Here is a 25,857-nt window from a genome sequence, read left to right as displayed (position 1 = left end):
TATTAAGTTTGTAGTTTTTGGAATTTCGCACAAAGCTACTCGAGGGCTATCTGTGCTAGCCGTCCCTAATTTAGTAGTGTAAGACTAGAGGGAAGGCAGCTAGTCATCACCACCCACCGCCAACTCTTGGGCTACTCTTTTACTAACGAATAGTGGGATTGACTGTCACATTATACACCCCCACGGCTGGAAGGGCAAGCATGTTTAGCGTGACGCGGGCGCGAACCCGCGACCCTTGGATTACGAGTCGCACGCCTTAACACGCTTGGCCATACCAGGCCGAATTATTAAGAAATATGGAGATGAACTTGAAACTGACTTGTTTCTTAAGCCTACTAAATTGAGGTTTTTTCAATAGTTTTTTGTATGCACGTTGAAGTAAACATTCGTCTGTTGCTTTTAATTTGAATTCACTTATTGTTTAAAATCAGATGTTTGAGGAGAAACCAAACCAAGGTTGAACTAATCGTTGTATCCATATACTTAAAAAGACAGGTGGTTTAAAGTAGATAAATGTAGGTATGATAAGTGGACTGATACTGAGGGTAAAAAAAGAAATACTTGTATAATTATTACTCATTGTCTTGTAGTTCAAATTATGGCAAAAGATTACGAAAACTTTAAACAACAAAAAATATTCTTTATAACTTAGTTAGCTAGTCTTTCAAGAAAACATTGAAAATCTTTAAAATGTTCAGTCTGGGAAAGCATATTTAAATACTAGATTAGGTATTTTCCCCTGCAATAAATGAACTTTTTAAATACCTAAAAGTGATTATATTCAACGTAATGAATGTATTTTTGGACATTCTCGGAAGGAAACAAAGAGACAGTTAAAATGTTTTGTAGTAATTGTTTAAAAGCTTTTTTCGTGGCTATATATATATATATATCATTGGAAGAGTTGGTTTTAATAGTGCAATGAGTATCCTGTGTTTTATAGAAATAGGGTTATTCGTACAAAACGCGATTATGGATGTTCTGAAAAGCCATTAAACCAGTTAGAGAAGCAAAATGATATAAAAACTGTTTGTTTGATTTTATACAAACCTAGTGAATGATCATCTGCACTACACGTTCCTAATGTACAAATGATAGAGACAACAAGAAAGATAGTTTGTCATCACCACCTACTGTCTACTCTTCAGCTACTCTAATAAAACAGTGGAATTGACTGTCATAATACCCCTATGGTTAAAAGGGCAAAATTGTTCTGTTATAAGATTCAAACTTACGATTCGTAGGCTGTGTTTGGAAATTTTTTGAAAGAAATAAAAGAAGACTATTTTATAATACGTCAACATACACAGAATCGTCATATCCTGTGATGACGAGGCCTTTCGCTCAATACCATGTCTCAAACTACGTAATGTCTTGTGTTTCTTTTTTCTCTCTCTACACACATTTTAACAAAATACTTCATACAAACATTACATACAAGAAAACAAAAGATGTAAAATGTTGATCTCGAAATGCATCGAATAAATTTTTTTATTAATCGGCAAAGCAGCTCCAGCATCCAGTTCTCAGGATGGTAGAAACTGATAATTAAGTAAAACGTAATGTCCTGATAATACGTCTGCCTTTCAGGATCTGCGATTTTACTTCTTAGTGGTAAGGCATGTTTCGACTGGTTATGCATATTTAACACTGCTGATCATTAAAAGCTTCGACTTGGACGTTCTAAAATCACGTTTTTTTATTGACAGTGTTGGGCAGACACAAAGAAAGAAAAATCCGAAACAGTCAGTATTACGTTTGATCGAATTTAGTCTTTTAGCAGCTCTATAGATAGGTAAACATAGACGTTTATAAATAAAACAGTAATTTTTTAAATAAAAATATTTAAGAAGTTAACCACTTAAACTCACATGACTGACAAGTCAGACCTTGGAAGAATTTCTATTGGGCAGAAATTAATATACTTTTTTTTACGTTTTAATTTGAAAAGCTTTCTTCTTGGTCCGTATTAGACAACGTTAAAATTGCGAGACAAAACAATTTATGAATCTATAGAAATTATAATATCAAAAATTGTAACCTTACACACATGACACTTTTTTCTCTTGAATGTTTACAATCTGGTATATTTACGTATGTTTAGAAAAGTACTATATTCAGTTAGTTAATGCTATTTAAATTATACGTACGACATTTTAAATAGTGTTACGCAAACATTATTAGTTTGTGGCTGTATGAAGGTTATTTTCAGTTAAATAAAACCTTCTGTGTCAGGATGTGTATTGTAAAAATAGCACCAAAAACACCTGTTGTATTGAGTTTTTTGTTCTTATACTTTAGCGATACCCAGTCTTTGTCATCACTTCGTAGCAGGAACTCGTCTTGCTTGGTAGAACAGATATTGTGAACAGATACTTAACAAGAATAACCGAGTTTCTTCAACAAGTGATGTAGTTTTTAGGCTTAAGTCCGCTTTAAACAAGCATACCGATAATACCACACAGGTTCTTTATTTAAACAAGCATACCAGTACATACCACACAGGTTCTTTATTTAAAAAAGCATACCTGTACATACCACACAGGTTCTTTATTTAAACAAGCATACCTGTACATACCACACAGGTTCTTTATTTAAACAAGCATACCGGTACATACGACACAGGTTCTTTATTTAAACAAACATACCAGTACATACCACACAGGTTCTTTATTTAAGCAAGCATACCGGTACATAACACACAGGTTCTTTATTTAAACAAGCATACCTGTACATACCACACAGGTTCTTTATTTAAGCAAGCATACCGGTACATACTACACAGGTTCTTTATTTACTGAAATATTTCTAGTCCTCCGAACTCACGTGAGATTCTTCTAAAGTCATTGCCCCATGTTGTTTATGAACGACCTGAAATGCGTAAGAACAGAGCTGGAGATACGCAGATGAAATTCTCAGATAACTCATAAACCTTCAGAATAACAGAAACTATTGTAGAGTTACATGTTTAATAATTACTGTGCAATTTCTAGCTATGCCTATTGTACTGATTTTAGTTTATAAAGCTATCTACCGGTTTGAAAATCAGAGGTACGTTAACTTCAGTCAAACGTGTTTAAACACGTCTTATGTAGTTTTTTTTAAATTGTTTTATTGGTCTCAACAGTTCATTGATTTTGAAAATATCTGTAATTTAGAGTTTATCTCAATATTTTATGTTTTTTTTCTTCATTATAGAAACATAGCACTAAATATAATACATCACAGTAATTGTATTAACCAATCAGTGATACAGTTATATATTTAAATGTACAAAGTCCAAGCAGTTCAGAAACGTAAACGTTAAAACACAATATCACGATACTCTTGATAGAGAGGACTTCAGATTGATTCATCAGATAGTTCATATCTTTCATAAACATTTACTTCAAATTATTATCACTTTTGCACTGTACGTGTAACTCATTTTTCCTTGCACACTATTAACAAATATTCATAAACAGCTCTTTTAACACAATAAAAAAGCTAAATAATTCTTATCATTTATATTACAAACAATATAAGCAGCAATATTATTGCAGTTTAAGATCAAAATTGAAAAGTTTACATTTGAATTTAGTACTGAATTAAAGCGGACGATTGACAGTATTACTTAGAATTCACTTGACATTACGTATATAAATATACGTGTGTGTAAAATCAAATATAGAAACGTTCGTACAGTTTTAACAATATCTAGCTCTATTAATAGATCGAAATATTATCTCACCTGGAGAATTATATGTACCAATATCTAAACAACTCTTACAGTGTTATAATGTGGACCGTCTAAAACATCTTTAATGGGATGGATGTTTGTAGACATCCAAATAAGCTTTTAAAAAATCGAACAGTGTGGTTTCTGTGTTGTGCTTGTTGATTCGTTAATAAAAAAGCACATAAATACATTGTTTAATTGATTGAGAAGCACTGTGCTTGCGTTATCTCATACTGTTTATATATTTTTTAATTTAATGTTATAGTTACAACCGTAGTTATTCTTAAATAATACATAAAAACTCGATTATTAAAAAAACACGCTCTTCTCTTTTTAACACACATATATATAAGTATAGAATGTCTGAACTTCAATACAATAACGTGAAATTCTATTTTTAGCATAGCAGCAGATAGTACGTTTCAAGGGTTACAGAATATGTTACTTACATCTTTTTACAAAGATTAATTGCAACCCAAAGAACTATTTCCCTAGTTTAGGTTTAGATTTTTAACTTATTATTATCTTATAATTTGAAATGTAAAATGTGTTAATATATTTCAATGACAGAAATCATGACGTGAGAACTAGGTCGTGCGTATAATTACCCCTGTGTTCAAATAATTAAAGTTTAAAAGCTTAATAAATTGGGGTTAATATTATAAATGTGCATATTTTCTTTGTATCTCCTTCAGTAATTCAAAGTTGGAATTTTAATCATTAAGAATATAGAAGTGTATCTATAAAAACATGTTATTTAGATATTAATTTCCCTTCCTGAACATCTTAGAGTTTACAAAGCCAAAGGAGCCATAATTTATATCATTGGTATAAAGATAATGACCAGTTTCATAGTCAAACATTTTCTACAGCTTTCCTACCTCTCGCAGCTTGAGCAAACCAAGTTCCACAAGGCTGGGTTGTTACACCTTGGAAGAAATAAATTTATTTTTGTCTACATTTACGAAGAACATGCTTGTGCATCGAAGTGTGTATTCAGTTAAGTCAGCCCACGCTGTATTTGAGTTACAAGTCCAAACAGCTGCACGCCTTTTCAACAGAGAACTTCATAATGCGGTTCTTTTTTTTTTTTTTTTTCTTAGCTAAAGCATTAACGACCAGAATCTATAAGGTATGGAACACTGAACTTTTAGTAATAGAAAATAATCAACACGAAATAAACTTTATCAACTTAAGACCACCTGCAAGTTCTACAATGGATGTTTTTTTTTTAAAAAAACATTATTTGCATCTGAAAGACAAATGACCAGCATTCTAGCAACAGTGAATACAAAGTAAATAAGTCTTAAAGTTTCTGTTAAATTGCTTTATATATGAGTATCTTTTAATTATCTTCATTTTGGTTATTAAAAACACATTCCCTCGAAAAACAACAAATATATCACTCTTATTTAATGATCAAAAGAGTGTCGAAAGAAAACCCGTTTTCTCTTATAAAGTGCTGCTAGTTTTTGAGTCTAATGTTTAGTCGTAAAACATTCAATTTATCCTTTTTTGTTTTCCCTTAAATGCAATGAGAAAAATTTTCACTGAAACGAACTATATAAACTTTACCTTTTTTTTTTATTTCACATCCTTTTGACAAACCTTGCGAAAGATTTAGTATTTTATTCCCTAAGTGACTTAATGACCGTTTATGTTAATTTGTCGAATGTAACTTTATTCAGGTGGAAAATGAAGATGACAGATCACACGACTGGAACCGGTGTACTACAGCTTAGTACATGCCATCGTTAACATTTATGTCAGGATCTTAAAATAACATAAAAACAGTGAAGCGCTTTTAGAAAACTGGGGGTATAAACACACTTGGGTTACCTGGTATATGTCAGTACTGACTTATACAAGTTCAATATTGCATTATTTATTTCTTAAAAAAGTGTGTTCTGAAACAAATCGAGCAACTCAAATACAACTTTTGAACTAACACACATATATATATATATATAGTATTTTTCTCATGTTAGACGTTATCATGTGTTTTGCTTATTCCTTGCACTATAGACACCTTTTCTGTATATTTAACAGTAGGAAATTCAGTCGTTGTTAATGTCTTTATAAATGATTTGACGAATTTACTGGACTTCCCCAGTAATCGTACACTTTATTCTAGTAGTTGCTTTGTTCACATTGATAAATACGTGACTGCCTGTAATTATGTAGGTACTATATTGCTGTGGCGTTTTAGTTTTGGTAGAACAACCAGATATAACCTAAGTTATCAGAACACAACTGTGCTCAGAAACAGTTACTTCTAATGCGATACTGAAGTAACATTCCCTTAGTATTTTCATCATCATCATCATTTCCATAGTTAATTTCAATACTATATTTATGTTTCTAATACATTTTGCTCTCACAATACTTGAACGAAAACGTTGGTCGATTTAATGATTGGGTATTTGTCAGTGATCATAATTTTAGTATACCGTTAAAAAAATCAAAACGTAGTTACAGATTTTGAACGGTAAGATAACTGTTACTGTTAGGTTATTTTTCGTTTTTTCGTTGACTGAATATTTTCACACTACGTTGAGATTATTTAGGCTAATAATTTTGTATTTAAATGAAAGGCAATTTCATGAAATGAAATCAAATGAAATGGAATTTCATTTAAATACAAAATTATTAGCCTAAGGCCCCACTTTTCTTTCGTAGGAGTGTTAAGTAATATACAGCTAAGCATTACTGGCTATTAATTACTGAGCATTAATAAATCTTTACCACGTATCATCTAAATATGATGTTTAAAGGGAAATAATCTATAAGGCAATAACCTTTTTCTATCTATTTTTACTTTATACATCTGCATAATAACAAAGGTTTTACTCATTCGGTCGATATTTGCAGAGTTTCACATCATTAACTTGTTCATGTCTCTATTAAAATAATTAGAAATACATATCCACATGGAATAATTTATAATAACTACTGCTATTAAAAATAAATATTGACTAGATAAATAATATTATTAATAAAGAATTAAGAACAATTAAAACGTAATTTCAGAGCTATTTAAAGGATAAGCGAGTAGAGTTTGTAGGGTGTGATAAGTGAAAGACAAATAAGAACTGGTTTACGAGGAAGATTGTACTGTAAGAGGGGGAACATAGAAGATTAGGGCCAGAAGTCATGGAGAGAATTCAAAGAAGGGCTATTTAAGATGATTCTTGGGGGTGGAAGTGTTATCTTATGAGTATTGTTTAAGATATCCTACCTTATTTTTTCGAAAGAGAGAGCAAGGATGAGAGATGATTTCATTGAAAATTACATGGCTATTTGGGGAATGGATAGGATAAAGACCCTTCAATTTGTTTGTGATATGTATTCAGAAGACAATAAACTTTAATTTAAAACTTGAAAAACAAAGGATAAGTTCCAATTTAGACAGTTTTTTATTTTTCTAACAGTACGGTCCTGGCATGACGAAGTGGTTAAAGTGCTCGACTCGTAATCTGGGAGTCGTAGGTTCGATTCCTCGTTACACCAAACATGCTCGTCCTTTCAGCAGTGAGAGTGTTATAATGTTACATTTAATCCCACTATTTGTTGGTAAAAGAGTAGCCCAAGAATTGGCAGTGAGTGTTGATGACTAGCTATCCTCTCTCTAGTCTTACGCTGCTAAATTAAAATGACTAGCGCAGATAGCCCTCGTGTAGCTTGTGCGAAATTCGAAGAACAACTAATTAACAGTACGGTTGTCTTACTGAATAAGTTGCTGCCAGTAAAAGTAGGAAATGACACTTCATAAGCGTATAAAATAAAAATCTATAATTTCCTGTAAAATAAGGTAGGTTTAAGATTTTACATTTTTTCTTTATAGGAATGTGTGTGCAAACAAAGAACTTAAATGACCAATTTTTTTATGTTAGACATAAATTCATATTTCTTCACGATGAACCACTAGAAATAATGTTAAGTCCTACACCCAGTTGAAGTTTTTTTGCAGTGCTTGAGAAACACTATGTGGGATGAACTCAACTAACAAGCTAAGGAAGAGCGTATGATATCAGAATTCGAAATGATGGAGTACAAGATACAAAAGTTTTCTGTGGGAACTGCGTCAGGCAAGACGTAACCCGTTTATGTTATCAAGAAAAATTTGCCCTCCAAGTAGCCAAAGCTACTACCTGTTAGATAATCACATGTGTTATCACTGTCTTTTTTTTTTTTTCATTCAAATCGAGGTCTTAATTTTGGGACACACTGTAACTGTTCTGACACGTTAAAAAGGACAAAGCTGAGATACTGTTCAGAAAGTTAACTCTTAGGTGGTTCTTGAGAAATTTTGTCTCGAACAAGTTCGTGTTCTACTTATGAAAATGTAACTGTAGAGTGCGTTTTTTTGTGTTAATGTAGAGCGTGTTTCTTTGTATTTTTCTTCAGGTTGTAGAATTTGGATCAGGACACATGACAGATTAAATACTTTTCGCTTATTTGTTTATGTGACATTTGCACATTAGAAAAATTGATCACCATCTTAATAAAATACGTTTTCATGGGTAATATATAATCAACAACGTTGCAAGGTCATTCCTAGTTCTAAACAAACGCTGTCTTTATAAATAAGATCTGTTTTGATATACTGGGCGCTGTTTAGTGAATAATATTTTTTGCTTATTGTAAATTCTTTATTATCTTTTATGTTATATGGTAATAAGATTTAAATGCAAATCCGTCTCTAGGACAGAAAGACTGGGTCGTAATAGGTTCTTTGTTTTCCACAAAGTATTTGTATCATTAATAATAACAAGGTTTTGCTTGTCTTAAAAATGTGCGAGAACGTCAACTAATGTAAACAAAAAGCGGATGTAAATTACTTTAGCAGACGTTTTTTGCAATAACATATTGAAAGCTTATCAAAGTTTTTAAAAGTGTCTAATGTTAAGTCGTAGGATAACATTACAAGTTTACTCATAGTATTAAGTAAAGTTTAACCCTAATTAGATTAAAGCAAAAACCGTAAACAACTTACAGGATTAATTTATTTCTTTATCGAATATAGACTGTATTTAATAAAGGCTTAACTGATGTTAGGCCTAATAAAATTGGACTTGTAGATTTCGATAGTTAAGATTATAATTCTTTTGTATCATTCTATAAATTCTGTACTAAAAAAAACAATCTTACAATAAAGATACTCATGTGACCGGACCGCAAATGTTCTGCGGATCTCAGATAGTTAGAGTAAATAAAGTCTGTGGGTGAACAATCTGCACGTACTTCCTGTCCTAGACTTGTTTTTCTCAAACTAGTCTGTTCTGTATCTGTCTGTCCTGTGCTATCAGTATCATTGTTAATTACACACTTAATATTCTACTTTTAGGTTCTGCAAATTAAAAACAAAATGCAAAGCAGCAAAGCTTTCAAACTGACACTCATGAAATCAAGAAACAAAACATCCTTTTGAATTTATGTTTGCTTAATATAATCTCAGTATAAAGTTTAACTGTTTATGCAAGGTTGGTCGACTTTTGTGTAGTGAGTAAACCATGTAGTCTTTAGTTATGAGGAAGTACCGGCGAGTAATAGTAGTTAGCCTATCGGGCTACAAATAGGAAGGTCTAAGATTAGAGTTGCAGTGTGGCGCTAAATACATTCTGTAATTCCGTTTGCAGAGATGGGATAGGGTGTTTTATAAGTGTGAAAGTGAATCTTGTTACTAGTATACGAATAAGAGATGGGTGTTGCTAACTGTTAGTTTGTTCTCTCTTTGCTCAACAGTTCCAAGTTACAAATATCTGAGGCCCCGCATGGCCAGGTAGGTTGAGGCGTTTGACTCGTAATCTGAGGGTCGCGAGTTCGAGCTCCCGTCACGCCAAACATGCTCCCCCTTTCAGCCGTGAGGGCGTTATAATATGACGGTCAATCCCACTATTCGTTGGTAAAAGAGTAGCCCAAAAGTTGGGGTGGGTGGTGATGACTAGCTGTCTTCCCTCTAATTTAAACTGCTAGATTAAGGACGGCTAGCGCAGATAGCCCTCATATAGATTTGGTAAAATTCAAAACCAAACAAACAAATATCAGTGTCTGAACCTTAAAAGTCCATGACCTGTTGTTTAACCAAAGCGTTCGAGTGAAAATATCAAAATCTCAGATTACTGTAATGTATAGTGACAAGTTAACTATTCACAACCAAATGTTCTGATCTCTTATTTGATTTGATTTTTAGAGCATTTACTGCTTTTTTATATGTATGTAAAATTATATCGAGAATTTTTTGTTGTTTCTAAATTGTGTTAAATTCGTTCCTATTAGTTTTAACGATATAAAAAATTTTCGTCGCGCTAGTTATGAGATTCTTAAAACTTTTCTTGACTTAATAACATAATCCACGCTTCCTTCTTGCACTGGTACGATCACGAACAAAGACTTCTTAAAACCAATCCCTGTGAACAAGAGCAATCAGTTTCTTGATAACGTTGGTTTTAAATATCAGTCTAAGTATCACCAGCTCTTTACGACTTATGTTAGTATACTTGAAAATAATAAAATAAACAAGCTGCAAGAGCAGTTATGTCTTGATTTACTGCCAATCTCATTTACTGTTGACGTCATATCAACGAATAACCCACAAAACTAAGCATAAAGTGAGATAATTACAAACGATTCTTAACCACTCGTGCTGTCTACAGCACCTGTTTGGGTGCCATCTTTTCTACAAAATGTAGTTTAAGCTTTTGTTGGATAATTAAACTTAATATGACTATTACAAACATGATATTTAAATTTTTATGCACTTCACAGTAATACGAAGCTTCTTAGTCGAAACTGATGACTCTGAGTGCCGTTATCTGATAAATACAGAAAAGTTTGATCAAAAAGATATCGTGGTAGGCGTAAAGAGGTGACCAAAAGCTCTTTTTTTAAAGTGCTATTTTTGTTCCCTTTTTTTTGGTGGCAAGTGGACTTGATTCCTTTTACAAATATTTTCTCATGTGATAGGTTTCAGTCTTCAAGTGATACACACACACATTTCCCCATCTCGATCGTCGAACAGCTAAAAAAAGAGCGCTATGTTGGGAGTATATTTCCCTCTTTCTTCTAGCTGTTTGTTTGTGTTAAATGTAACCTAAATCTTTGAATCGATGTCTTTGATTTTTGCGCAAATAAAATGAAACTTCCTTCTTCGGCACAAGTGAGACTCGTGTGAGATGGAGCTACCAAGTTTGCTCAAGCTCTTAAGTAGTAAAATATCAGAACATGTTTAGCTTTCCAAGCAGGGTTGATGCAGTTAGAAAATGCGACTTAAAGCAGACATAAATCCGAAATGAGAAGATGTGTTTTTGTTTGTTTTTTTCAGATACGTGATTATTTTAGGTACATAAGTTTTTAGATTGTGAACATTACATTTATTATTATATTTAATCGTTTTATTCGTTAGTGATACAATGTTTATCTGAACTGCAAAGTTTTTTTTATGTGAAGATTTGTTCTCCAACAATAGTAAAATATTTCCAGATTTATAAAACGGTATATTGTAAATGTTTCAAACTTTTGAAGTACTTAGCGTTATGTACACATTAAATATTTGTTCTGTGGTTCTGTTTCTATACTTTTAACCTTACTTCAGTTCTGTATATTTTATAGGATTTTGATAAAAAAATATCAATTATAGTAATGGGTAATTTACAGCCTGTTTTTGTAATTCTGATAAAAGAAGTTAAGAGTTAGGGAAAACGATGCTTCTCTAGTCGATAGAATTTTTGTTTAAACTACATTTATCCTTTAACGACTCCTCGTGTTACAACGGCAAGTCTGAGAATTTATAACACTGAAAACGAGGTTTCGATATCCTTGGTGGGTACAATAAAGTTGACATTTTTAGTAGCTTTAAGCTTAACAACAAAACATATAAACCATTCATTACTTAAAGAAATATAAGCTAAACTGTAACATACAACTGGTTGTGTTACGATGAAACTATTCAGCAAACAATGTTTGACTCTTTAAACAGATAGATGTCGTTTTTGAATTAAGCACAAAGCTACACAATGGGCTATCTGTGCTCTGCCCACCTCGGGTATCGAAACCCAGTTTTTAGCGTTGCAAGTCCGCAGACATACCGCTGAGCCACTGGGGGGCTTAAACAGATAGAGGACTACGTATATTGTGCAATATGCGTAAAGGTCGTGTAACCGTCAAAGAAGTTAAAACGTTAGATAAGTATACTATGTATTAGTAATTATTTTACACTTGAAACAGAAATACATTAATGACAGTGGGAGTTAATACGTTATTGATTAATTAAAAGAGTATTACATTTAAGAGAGATCAAAATTATTGAATAAGTGTAATCTACTTAGCATCATCGTAATAAAATAATTCTGTAAATTACTAACGCGTATGTTAGAAAGAGAAATAATGAAGCAATGTTACTAGGAAGCACTTTAGATAAAATGATGGAGAATATTCTTTTTGTTTTTAAATCTTAAACTGTTCCGTCGTTAGAGTTACTATTCCGGAGGGGTTAGAAGAATGACTGAACGTGTGTGGGTTGAAAAAGGAGGAACAGCTGTAGCACGAACGACAAGCACGTGCTATTGACGTGAGAAGATTCAGTTACGGAACAAGTCCTCAAACGACTAAAACGACCATTCTCATAAAGTATCATTGAAGTTTCACATATTTAGAATTTTAATAATATACTTTACGATTATAGTAAACCGTATTCTTTGCTCTTATTCTATGACGAAACTGAGTTCAGCTGTTTACTATATTTTCAAACTAACGGAATTTTTACCAGTGAAAACACAGGCGTTACAACCTCCAGTTAGGACACCCGCCGCAGCATGTTTGTCAAGGTGCAGTTTCAGAAACGTTGAGTTTAGCTATTTGCGACTGATTGAGATTTTATTACTATTTAAAATGTAATTAATATCTCAAATAATATATTTCTCTTTCAAATCAAATACCAACAAACGACTTTTTGTTAAAGTTACATTAGATTAATGAATTTCTTTCCAACCCCAATGGTTCAGCTGTAAGCATGATGGCTTATAATGTTAAAAACCGAATTTCGATACCCGTGGTGGGCACAACACAAGTTGCCCATTATACAGCTTCCTGCTCAACAACATAACGTTTGTTCGAAGTAATAAAAAGACTTGCATTAATGCATACCAAAAATCAACCCTATAGGACTGCCTTAATTGTATCGGATGTTAGCAGTTTGATTTAAGAACACTTCTTGTTAATCTTGCAGGATTCTTTATTTGTATCAAATGTTATTAGTTTGATCTAGAAACACTTCGTTATAATCTTCAGGATTCTTTATTTTTATCAGATGTTATTAGTTTGATCTAGAAATACTTCGTTATAATCTTGCAAGATTCACTTTTTTTTGCAATTAAGTTGCTTCTGTTTGTTATTTTAACATCCAAAAAAATAAAGATACTTTACTACCACTGACTCGTCACTTTATAATAATATACGCGCAGAAATGTTTAGAACATTGCAGTTAGTTGTACACATAAACCTAAATGATCATATAATTATAATCAGTTGATTGTTTGCTGGAGCCGTATTACTGGGAAGATACTAATAGTTTGAAAACCATTGGGAAGAGACAAAAGATACCGTTCAAGCAAGTCAACCATTTCTAAAGACTATTGTGTGACGTTTGATTGGAGCCTGTTTAAAGACTCCTATAGTTACAATCTATCAACGATAACAATCACAAATCAATAAAATGGACTGAAGCCCCAGTTCCTATTAACAAATTGACATGCACGACATACTTATTAAAAACTGAATAACTTCAACACTGGTCAAGTTTCGACGATCTGCAACATTATATCATGAGAATAATACTATCAAATCTATCAAAGAACAGTTGTCGGCCAGTTCCAGAGCTTTCAATACTCTATTCATTGAGTGAAATAAAGAATCAGTGATTCATAGGTAAGAAATTGTGAATAAATCAATTGATACTTTGGCCCTATTTGTTTTGTATCAAACGTTGCCTAAGGTGGGATAATGGTATGATTTCCGTTGTAAACTATGCTACATGTAGTTAAACTAACACTTCTCCAACTATTAATAACGCCCTTTAGTACCACAACAACGTTTTCTCAATAATCTTCGTCATAACCTTAAACTGTAACATTAATACACTGTCCTGCTTAGCAGCCGTTGTAAAACACCTTGGTTTATTACTGAATTATCTCAATAATTGCCATCGGATCACCTGCTCGGTAATCGTGGTTAACTATTCAGATTGTTTCTTATTATCCTGACTAATTTACGTTGCAAGCTAATCTTAAAAGTAAGTAGATTAAACGTTTTTTTAACTGTTAGCAACTTTCCTGATTTTTTTCCATACAAAATGTAATGGTTATTAATCGTATTAAACCTCTTTTTTTACTTTTAGTAACTTCCTATCTTTCGTTTTATGTCATCCTGATTGCTAATAGGCTTAATTAATTCTCCTGATTATTTTTTCCATTAAATATATACTGATTATGAATCGTATTAAACTACTTTTAGTTCTTATGACTATTTTCCATGTTATTTTAGCCTTATTATTACTCTTAGTAGTTTACTCTGCATTTCTCGTTGAGTTTAGTAGTCTTAATAAAGTTTTAGGACTAAAATTTCCGGCAGGTTCTTACAATATTTGGAATAAATTCTCCCCACTAATAATAATAAGCGTACAAGTATAGTTATTGTTCTACACTGTCTGGATCTTAGGAGGTAGAGGTCTAGTTTATAATTGATTTTATTTGGACGAAACTAACCAAATTAACATTTCTTTCATGCCTTGTGGACTTAACGTTGTTTTCAGTATTTATTTAATTTTGTAGATTATTGTCGTCTATTCTTAGCCTTCATGGCCTCTTCTGTCCTGTTTGTTTCAAAGATTAAAGACCAGACCAACTAAACGTTGACTGTAGCCATGTTTAAGAAAGTGTTCAACTATTCCAGGCTATTCTCTCAAACTACTGAATTTTACATTTACTCAATTAATGTAACAGTTATTTTAGCCTGCGTGAATTCCCATTCTCTCAATGAAGTGTATGGATGTAGATATGACGAGATGAACTTGGGGAAGTAAAAAACAAGTGTTACTTGTTTACTTTTAAAGTTAAGTTTGTATTTTAAGAGAACTTTAGAACAATGTTGTTCGCTCAACTTGAAATATTTCGGTATTTCTTATAACTTCTTTAATAACTCCTACTCTTTTGAATTTATAGACGAGTGCAATCATGTATTTTTAATGACGTTTCATGTCAAGTGACTAAGGAGTCTGACTCGTAATTAGATAGGTAACAAAATTAGGCGTGACAGGACTGTAAATCTACCAGTGGCTTGTTCGCATCCCGTTGCTGAATGCTTGCGTTCCTCTTTGAAACCATGAGTTAGTTATAATAGTGACGAAATAACCTGTTATTCGACTACAGTAACCCAGGAGATGATGGTGGATATATTAAGTGGACTTCTTTCTAGTTTATAGTTGAAGATTACAGATGATTAACGCAGATAACCTTTGTGTGACTTTGCGCGCATATATGCCAAATAAGCAAATAAATATATAAGTTTGTTTTGAATTTCGCGCAAAGCTACACGAGGGCTATCTGCGCTAGCCGTCCCTAATTTAGCAGTGTAAGATTAAGGGGAAGGCAGCTAGTTATAACTACACACAGCCAACTCTTGGGCTACTCTTTTATCAATGAATAGTGGGATTGACCGTCACATTATAACACCCTCACGGTTGAAAGGACGAACATGTTTGGTTTAATGGGGATTCGAACCTGCGACCCTCGGTTTACGAGTCAAACGACTTATCCACCTGGCCATGCCGGGCCAATGGATAACAATATTGTTATAAAAATTTACAGAACGAACTAATAAAATAATAGATAGAGAAATAGATAAATATATAATTTTATAAATGTAGAAAGAGATAAATAAAAAACGAAATATATAGGTAGAAATAAATTTAATAGAGTTTTTTTTTGAGTCCATATCTTAGAGAAGCAACATTATTGATACATTGTTTTGTATCTTAAATCGTTGTTGGTTACATATTGGAAATCTTATGTTTACGACTACGTTATTAATGCTAGACATTTTATAGGAATAATTGAAATTTATAGTATGACAAATGTCGTAAAAATGTTTTAAAGCAAGGACAACTATATTTCACTGTAGTGTTCTTGTTGTTTTATGTATTCATCATTTCCAGTGAGTAAGTATCTTGTTTTTAAATAACAAATTCTGCACTTTTTGAATTATTTTATGAAAGCTTTGTGAAAGCTTTAATAGTCAAATTCACCTTTTTCATTATATTTTATGCTCGGTGGAAACACATGACGTAAAACGGACAAATTGAAAGAAAGTATGTTCATAAGTTAATAAATAGATAGGTAATCAAAGAATCCAAGAACAGAAATTTTAATAAAAAATAAAAAATATGATTAGAATAATTAGAGTAAAACGCTAAGAACAAGTGATTATTATATAAACTTAGTGTGTTTTAAAATTATACTTCTGTCAGTCATTTATACCGAGCATAAAACTGCTGACGTAGGATATGTAAAGCCTTGGTGTGAGTATAATCGACAAGGGGAAAGTGTTTTGGGTTCTTTGAAACAATCGAGAAAACGTTCAACGTGAAACTGAGTCTTTGTACTACATCCTTATGTAATCCTCGGTATATTACCGATTAAAATAAAGTTATATAGAAATATGACTCTCTACGGATCATGCAGAAATGAATTACAAGTGCCAGTTCAGTTGACAAAGCACCTATATTACGTCGTAATATGTCGAATGGAAGTTCACAACAATGTTTTCACTTAACTTAAATAGACGTATATAATTAAAAAAAATGTGTAAAGGTATTTGAAATATAGTTTTATAATTAAACGTTCCATTGCAAAAAATGAACTTTAGTAAATCAAAAAAGAAAACTGCAGTTTGTAAATAAGTCGAGACTTGCATATTATAGCGTCAATCTCTGTGACAACAAGAAATGAGCTAAGGATTCATCGTGTACAAGAGCACAATAATAGTTTTTAGTTAATTTTTCATACATAGTTTCCTAATTTTGGCACACAGCAGAGTGCCATAGCCTTGATCAAAAGTTTGTACTGTAGATGCATCAGAAACACTTCTGTGTGTTTATTAACTAAAGTGAAATTTCCCTGAAACGAGAAACAAACATGGTCGTAGCACATCCTGACATTATGTATCGTTAGGTACCTAACATTGTGCATGTGTGTCGAGATATCGAGTCTTGGCCCGGCATGGCCAGGTTGGTTAAGGCGTTCGACTCGTAATCTGAGGGGCGCGAGTTCGAATCCCGGTCGCATCAAACATGTTCGCTCTTTCAGTCGTGACGGCGTTATAATATAACTGTGAATTTCACTACTCGTTGGTAAAAGAGTAGCCCAAGAGTTGGCGGTGAGTGGTGATGACTAGCCGCCTTCTCTCTAGTCTTACACTGCTAAATTAGGGACGGCTAACGCGGATAGCCCTTGTGCAGCTTTGCGCGAAATTCAAAACAAAATATCGAGTCTTGATTTCTACGTTACATTTTAATCAGGACATTGATCTTCAAATCTCTTGTTTTGCTTTAGGCGAGCTATAAAATCCGAGGAAATCAAGTATCTCTGAAGTGGAATAAAAGCCCGATTATATGCGATTACACACACGTGTTCAAGGAGGTTTATAATACGTGCGAGGAGGCCGAAACATGGTTTCATTAAAAAGCGAAGAAACATCGAGCATCATTCTAACTTAGGACGTCGTAAGCTGGGAAAAAAAAATTCAAACAACCTTATTATTTTTGTAGAAAAACATATTGTTACACATACACTTTTGTACAAGGTTAAGAGTATAGATTTTGCACTCAGATTATTAAGTTTCAGTGTAATGTACTACACTCACGGCTACACATATTTGTTGGAAACAAGGAAACTGGCCGAAGAGAAATATAAATTACAACTACCCTTGCTAATGATTTGTTCTCATCTACATAACACCAGTTTAGACATCTGTTTTTCAAGGAACTAGACCTTACTTAGTTCCGTGTATACTGAGTAAGTACATCTTTTAATGTAACTTTAGAATTATTACGTGTATTATTGTACTGAACCTCCATAACAAGAGGGAATCCTCCACAACCACGGCATTTCGAATTCATTTAGGTAGAATTAGAGTAAATTAATGTAAATGAGACATTTGTTACCTCGTTTTATTAGATCTATTTTGGTGCGCCAACAACACCAAGCGTGGGGCGCACGTTCGCTCGATTCGATCTTATTGGTCATAAGGATCTCTATCAGTCTAACCTCAAACTGAAATTCCTTTAGACAGGATTAGAATAAATTAACGCATGAGACCTTGGGGGTGGTCAAATACATCAATCAAAAGGGTTCGATCTCCTTAGTCTAAAGTGTAATTAGAGCTGAGATCGGTTAAGAGATGATAAAGCTGTGAGCTAAAAGTTTGTGATTGAAAAAACCAAAAAAAAAACAACAACACATCAAGTTAGAGCCTTTCTACGAGTCGCTATGCCATTGCTAAAGTTTTGCAGTTGGTCGAAAATAATTACAGGGACAAATTCTGGGTCACAAGAAATTGTTGTTTGGCCCAGCACGGCCAAGTAGGTTATGGCGTTCGACTCGTAATCTGAGGGTGGCGGGTTCGAATCTCCGTCGCATCAAACATGCTCTCCCTTTCAGCCGTGTGGGGCATTATAACGTGACGGTTAATCCCACTATTCGTTGGTAAAAGAGTATCCCAAGAGTTGGCGGTGGGTGGTGATGACTAGCTGCCTTCCCTTTAGCCTTACACTGCTAAATAGGAACGACTAGCGCAGATAGCCCTCATGTAGCTTTGCGCGATATTCAAAAACAAACAAAGAAATTGTTGAGCCAAAGAGGTTAACGAAAACTGACACTCCTGGGTAGATAAACATCAATACTCAAATACCCATATATATATATATATATATATATATAGAGAGAGAGAGAGAGTTGAGTCAAACTCTATGACAGAAGTGATGTTGTTAAGGTAGATAGCCGTTTTCATCCTTATCTTCATTACCACTCTTGACCTTTGACCTATTCCCTTCATCTTTGCTTTACATCTTCGTCGTTCTTCTGGTGCATATTTTAGTGCCAATGATATTTTTATTGCGTTTTGTCCATACTGTAAACTAGTAGTTTAGTATGTCGACGAATACTAAACTAGTCTCCCAGTGGATCAGCGATAGATTCACGGACTTATAACGTTAAAACTTGAGGTTCGATTCTTCTAGGTAGCCAAGGTGCAGATATTCCATTGCACTAAAAATTCAACTATAACTATAAAGGAAGACCGAGAAAAATCCTGTAAACTAAGATTATGAGTTTAATATAAGGCAAAATTGCAAATGAGTCATCAAACGTTTCACGTGTTTACCATGTTTAGTATTTCAAGTATTAGACATCACTTTGCTATTGGAAACTGTAAGTCCCACTTTTAGATGAATCATTATGATTATCTCTGCAGTTCTATTTATGTGATTGATTTTTCGTTGTGTAATCTGTCCGTTAAAAATGACATTACGTATAAAGTAGTTTTATTTTAAGCATTTAAGTAATTTTAAACTTAATGTTCAAAAGTTCTACTACTATTCAGTATGAGGTTCATCATAAATGTGCTGATATATTTTTATACACATTGGTATCTTGAAAAACGTGGTGCAAGATACGAAACACGTGCTTGTACTCACGTATGATGAACTAACATTCCACAAAAGTGTTTTTACCATTTCAAATTATTATTGCTGACGTATGACTTTCTTCTCAAGTGTTTTTGCATAAAAACAGCCAAATCCTCAAAACCGTATGGATAAAAATCTGTATTTTTTATTTAAAGTTCCGTATTTCAACGGGAAGTGTTTTAAAGAAGTTCTTTAAAATACTTAATGTTTATTGAATTTTCTAAAAATAGCGGAAAATATTTCCTTTATCAGTGAGGTTCTTTATCTTATTTTCTTTTAGAATCGGAATTTTGTAAAAATCTTTCCTAAAAATGTACATCCGAACTCTTTTCATTTTTTACGGATTTCTTATTCTCTTACAGTGTAACTGCTTTTGCTTTTTGTAACGTTTAAGTAGTTACGTCTGTATGAACAAAATTGTAACATTATATTATGTTTGGGTACACTGACTGAGAGAAATTTCGGCTTAACTTTAGAATCCCGTAATGTCAATAACTACATAAATACACCCACACATTTCCTACTATTTATAACACACGTGCTTTGTACACGCTTGCTTTGCCTTTTGTTGTCCTGGAGGTTGTCACCCTGGAAAAGAACTAAGCGTCACGTGTGTTTCGCTTAGATTATTGGGCAACGGTGAACAACCCAACAGCTGGGCCGCAGGTAACATACAGATCAACTGACTGAGCTTTGTGTAAAGTTTTACGAGTTGAACAACTTCTAACTCCATAAGAATGAGGTTATTCAATTAAAAGAATTATCGAGGTAACGCTTTAGCATTTAGTGATTGCATTAAAGGCTGAATGCCGTACTTTTGAGAACAAAAATAAATAGCTTCAGAAGGACACATTAAAATATATTATGGGATAGTAATGACTTTTTAGTTTGGTGAAAAAATTGATGAGGTTCTTTTGAAATCCCATAATTATTAATTGAATATAAATTATTAAGAATATTTCTTATTTCATTTTTATTATGTGATGATATAATAGTTTTAATTTCACAAACTCATAAAATATTTAGGCTTTGATGTTTTTTTTATTGCAAGAATAAGACATTAATAGATAACATTTTGGATTTTTGAGACTTGTCCTTCTCATTTTAATTATATTGGAACGTAATCACTCTGTAGTGCAATGATAAATTCGAGTTAACAATATAAAACTCAATTAAAGGCTGAGTACAAAATAGCACTTGACGAAGCAGTTTGATTCATGAACTAACATTAAATATTTTATCATCATAAAGTGTTCCGTGAACTGTGACTACACTGTGTTATTGCAGAATAATGTAACGACGTACTTGTGTTGGCAAGTCTTATAATTTATTACAGTTGTGTGTAGCAGAACGAAGCTTCAGACGTTTTCGAAACTTGTTTACTGTTAAGTCTGGTACTCAGTCTTCTCACTAGCCAGTCTGAATATATGAAACTGGGGGAGAAATATTAATCATAAACTACAAATGACACAGCGTATGCTGACAAGAACAGGGTTCTGGTTCCCAAATAATTGGATGTGTTTTATTATATTTGGTTTTGGTCTGCCTTTAGAATCGCCCTTTTATGGTTCCAGGGAGAATGAGCAAGGTGCTTTGCTCAAAAGCGGGACTCTGAAATTGGTATGTGTTTTCTTATCATGTCTGTCTATCTTACAGTTTAATGTTTTAAGTTTTAATTTATGATGTAGCGTAAAATATACAGGTTATAAAGAAATTCAGAAATAAAACAGATATATTTATATATTATAACTTCAAAAATGGAAGTAAAATAAAAGGTGTAATTTCGCGAAACTACTAAAATAAAATATATTTGTTCGTATAGGTTACTAAAAGATTATTTTCGTATCAAACGAAGGCATAAAGATGGGTTCAAATAAAATTATTGATAAAGGAGTTAAAACGACAGTTGTGAAAAACGTTTATTTATAATTAAAAGAAATAGAATACGAAAACCATTGTACAATAAATAATTATTAAAAACAATGATTTAACTTTTAAAAAATACATATGTTCTGGTGTCCTATAACACCATCTTCAGAAATAACAGTAAAGGCATGCTTAGGACTTACACACCCACATAATTACTTTCATTTCAATAACGCCATCTACATTTAAACTGTCTAGAGTTACAAAACATCTGTCCCTACGTTATTTCTATACCTGGGGCAGCTTCCTTGTTTATTACTATATCTTTGCTTTTTTTTTTTTCTAATGTCGTACTTTCTCTGATGTATAATTCAATTTAAAATTCTGTTTTATCAACGTAATTTTACTACAGTCTATCACACAAGAGTTTCCGCTAGATGTTCTGCTATTACCGGTTTAAAGACATTGCACTAAAGGTTTACAAAACATACATTAGACCAGTAATTGACTACGCAGCTCCAGTTTGAATTACTGTAAATGACAAAATAATCATAACCAAGCTACAAACAATGCAAAACACACTCCTCACAACAGTATATCCAGAACCACATCATCTAAATTCATACACAAATATTCAAACATGCCAATCCTACCAGATAGACTCCTACATAGTACAATAACGTATTTTGATAAAAATTAAATAAAAATGAATTATTATACAAACTAGATAGGTATCGCATACATGATGAAGATAGCCCTAAAAATCTCTCCCCGAGCAACATATATTTTAAACATAAAAATAAATAGAAAATATACATACGTGTATGTATATATAAAAAACGGAAGATAAAAAAAGGCCACCATCAAACTAGACTTCCTACTGATAGGGCAAATAAATTGGTAAATGTACGAAACTAATACATGGACATTGCTCTGGAAGGGGTCGGAGTAAACTCAGACCACTCTAACTCTAAGGCAGTAGCCATACCAACCTACACTGCATGATCGTGAAAGTGAAAGAAGGAGAAAGGGGTCAAAGCATATCTGACCCTCCAAGGTACATAAGATCACTCAAATCCCAAAGGAGAGAAAAAACTATCCACTTTTTCCACATTCATGTTTAGATACTTAAAATACGCACTTATGATTGTGTTGTGAAAGCAGAGTTGACAAACCGAATAATAAACACAGCAATAAATTAAGAATGTTAGAATGTACATGGTAAGAGGAAAATGTAAAGTAGATAACACGAGAGCTTGTTTACCATATGTTTAAGGCTTACCTATAATTAAAAATAGGTAATATAATTGAAAAAATACATATAATTTAATGCAAAATTATCTCTGTGTTGTAAATTAAATAATCTCACTTGTAGAAAACCCCCCAACAAAATCATAAGCGTAGGATTAACAAAATTCTTTGTATCTGTGGTCGAGTTTGTATTTGCCAAACGTGTAGAAATTTAAAATTCAGAATGAAGAAACATAAAAACACAGTAGAAAAATACAGAGTAAATTAACCAGTATTACCAGAGCATCTGGTGGATGCAGCTCCTGTTATATATAGACTGTAGTGACGCTAACTTGATAAAGCAGTTAGAATTTGAAATTGAATTAAATGTTACAGAAACAGATGGAGTCGAAAAACAAAACAAAAACAAATATATCATATTAATTAACGAAGATGGTCCAGGTCTAGAAATAATAAAGTTTGAAACAGAATTTTTTGTAACTCTGTAACTCTGGATAGTTTATACGTAGGTGGAGTTACTGGAATATAGATAATTATGTGGGTGTATTAAGTCCAAACCATGCCTCTATCGTCACTTTTGAAGATGGTGTCACAGAAGACTGAAATATACGCAAAGCATTTTTCAGGGCAAATCTATGTTTTTAATAACTATTTATTGTACACTCAATTTAGCGTTGTTTTCTGTTTAATTGTATAAAAAACTATTGACTATTAAGAAAGTTAAAACAAGGTAAAGAGCTGAAAAAATGGGTTCATTCAAGCGATTGATTCATTAAGAATGATTTTTACAATTATGTTTTTTCCTGATCAAGGTACTTGTATAAGTCTCTTAACTCTTAACAGCGGGAATATTGAAGGCATCAGTTGATTACGGTCGAAGTTTAAGGGTTAAAGCTATAAATAGTTTTAGTAAGAATGTGTTAGAAGATTATTTGGTTTTTAAAAAAAATACGTTGCCACTGTTAGTGTATTAGTTATTTGTTAAACGTCGTATATTTATAATAAATTTTTCGTTGTTCGAACCGTTTTGAAACATTTATTTTCTGAAAAGTAGGTTACTCGGTAAATTTCAAAGTCAAATTTTTTATGTATCTATTTTGACTTCCAGACACATACACAAAGAAATAATGTAGGAATCTTTAAAGTGTTCAACTTTTAATAATGCTGTCTTCAGTCCTGTAATAAAAATGTTGAAATACATTCTCAGAAATTCTAACTTTTTAACAGCCTGTAAAAATGAAACATTTTCAGTCACGAAACTTCACTGTTAAAGCTTTTTAAGGATAGACTACATCACATTATAAAAGATTGACGCTAATGAAACATTGGAATCTTCAAGTTGCATCATTTATCTGAAAGAAAAAGTTAATTGTTTTCAGTTTGTCTCTTTTCAACTGGCGAGATTTTCCTTAAATTGCACTTACTAGTGACAAAGACAAAAATCTCTTGCCCAGAGAGGAAATCTCACTGTTAATGGGTTTCTTTGTTCCATTTCACCTTCCCAAAGGGATAACCAGAAAAGAAAAACATTACAAGTTTTAAAGGATATAAAGTTTCGCAACTACACCTAAGATTGTTAGAACAACCTTCTTTTATTTCAAATAACTTACACTCAATAAGTCGGTGTTCTATTAATGTTAGTGAAGTAAAATATTATTTTCAGTTAAACTAGCAAGCTGCATGAGATATTATTGGGATTATGGATAAGAACGTCGATAACAGGGAGGGTTCTTTAACAATGAATTAGTACATCCTAGTCATTATGAGTGCTGTTATAGTTTGTTTTGTCTTTTTATAGCAATAGGTTATGATCCTAGTTATATAGTTATATTAATTATTATTAATTTTGGTTTATACCGGTTTCTTGCCTTGGTCAAAAGATAATGGTAGAAGGTAGAAACTTAAGTTCAGAATAATTTTCTCACTCTTTCTTTTTTTCAGGGATAAAAATTTTAAATGTATATACTCTTGTCTGTAATACTAGATGAACTAATGTTTCGTGAGTAGTTTCGATGTTTAAACAATATCACATACACATGTACATGTGTGAATAAAGTTTGTGAACATCAGAATCGTTTATATTTGAAATTATGTGTATTGTAGACTTATAAGGTGTCTGCAGAGAAGCCATCAGAGTAACATGTATAAATAGCTAAAAGGATCTCTGACAGCAAGTACTGAAGTATGTGATATTTAGATGTTAGAGATAGGCACAAAATATGAGACATTGGGGTGTTAGGTGAAAAACGTTATATTTAGACCAGCTAGCTGAAATTGGATATCAAATAATTTTTATGTATCAGAGGAAGACAAGTTGTTAAAATATTAGAGCAAAAAATTAAACGAATGTCCCCCTCCCAGTGGCACAGCGGCATGTCTGTGAACTCGCACCGCAAGAAATCGGGTTTGATACCCGTGGTAAGCAGAGCACAGGTAGCCCATTGTGTAGATTTATACTTACTTCTGAACAAAAGACTAATCTAGTGATGTCAAGATACGAGTAATTGTAGCAGAAAGTTTAAAGTGGAAACTTGTTGTGTCACAGTATCACATTAAAGGGTAAAACGTTTATAAATGAATGAATGTTAAATAAATATTTCAATATTGAATATGAACTTTCTTGGAAGAAAGTCTACAATTTTGTCTGTTGCTAAACAGACAAACAGTAGGTAGTTGAGACAGGGTCATCGCCTCGTGGATACCTACAAAAACCTAAAATAAACCATAAGTAGCTAAAATCGATGCCATTGATTTCAACGTCGACTGTAAAAAGGATACATTATAGTTCTATCTGTCGTAATTCATGACAGAAATGAACACACGCGCCTACAAGTTTTTGTGATTGAAAAACAGAGGTTTAAATGGTATTTTATGACTGTACCTAAACATGAAAGTTCATAAAGGACTTCACATAAACTCTTTGATATAATAACACTATCAACTCATGATTTATAGGATGCCACAATTGACCGCTGTTTTTTAAACTTCTTAAAACAGATAAAGGTAAAAATATTTTTATTCAATTTGAAAACTTTAAAGAATTTGCTAAACTATATTATTTGGATGATTCTCAAGGCTATAATGAGTTAGTGACATAAGAAACTTCCTATGCTGGGATTTAATGTATGAAAATATAGCTTTATTGGCTCAAACGACATAAAGAGTTAATTGTCTGTTGCGAGTTTCTGTCAATCATTTCACTATCGTCTGCCTTATAAACATTGCTTCGTACTCAGTGATGTTGAGAAAAAAAAATGTAAAAACGGCATACATATATATTATTGCT

The 25,857-nt window shown here is 32.6% G+C and overlaps 1 protein-coding gene across 5 annotated transcripts in view; it reads left to right on the top strand.

Moving 5' to 3' along the window:
* Positions 1-25,857, top strand: part of LOC143246449 (cAMP-dependent protein kinase catalytic subunit 3-like) — a 64,041-nt gene that overhangs the window by 1,068 nt on the left and 37,116 nt on the right. Inside the window, exon 1 of one of the 5 annotated variants that reach the window (XM_076493214.1) lies at positions 20,794-21,074. The exons of the other annotated variants lie outside the window; for them this stretch is intronic. The gene's annotated coding sequence lies outside the window, so the exon portion shown is untranslated. Of the gene's footprint in view, positions 1-20,793; positions 21,075-25,857 lie in introns of those variants that run through there. 5 annotated transcript variants of the gene reach the window in all.

Source organism: Tachypleus tridentatus, chromosome 1 (assembly GCF_004210375.1).
Source record: "Tachypleus tridentatus isolate NWPU-2018 chromosome 1, ASM421037v1, whole genome shotgun sequence".
NCBI lineage: Eukaryota > Metazoa > Arthropoda > Merostomata > Xiphosura > Limulidae > Tachypleus > Tachypleus tridentatus.
This window is presented reverse-complemented; position numbering and strand designations above follow the sequence as displayed.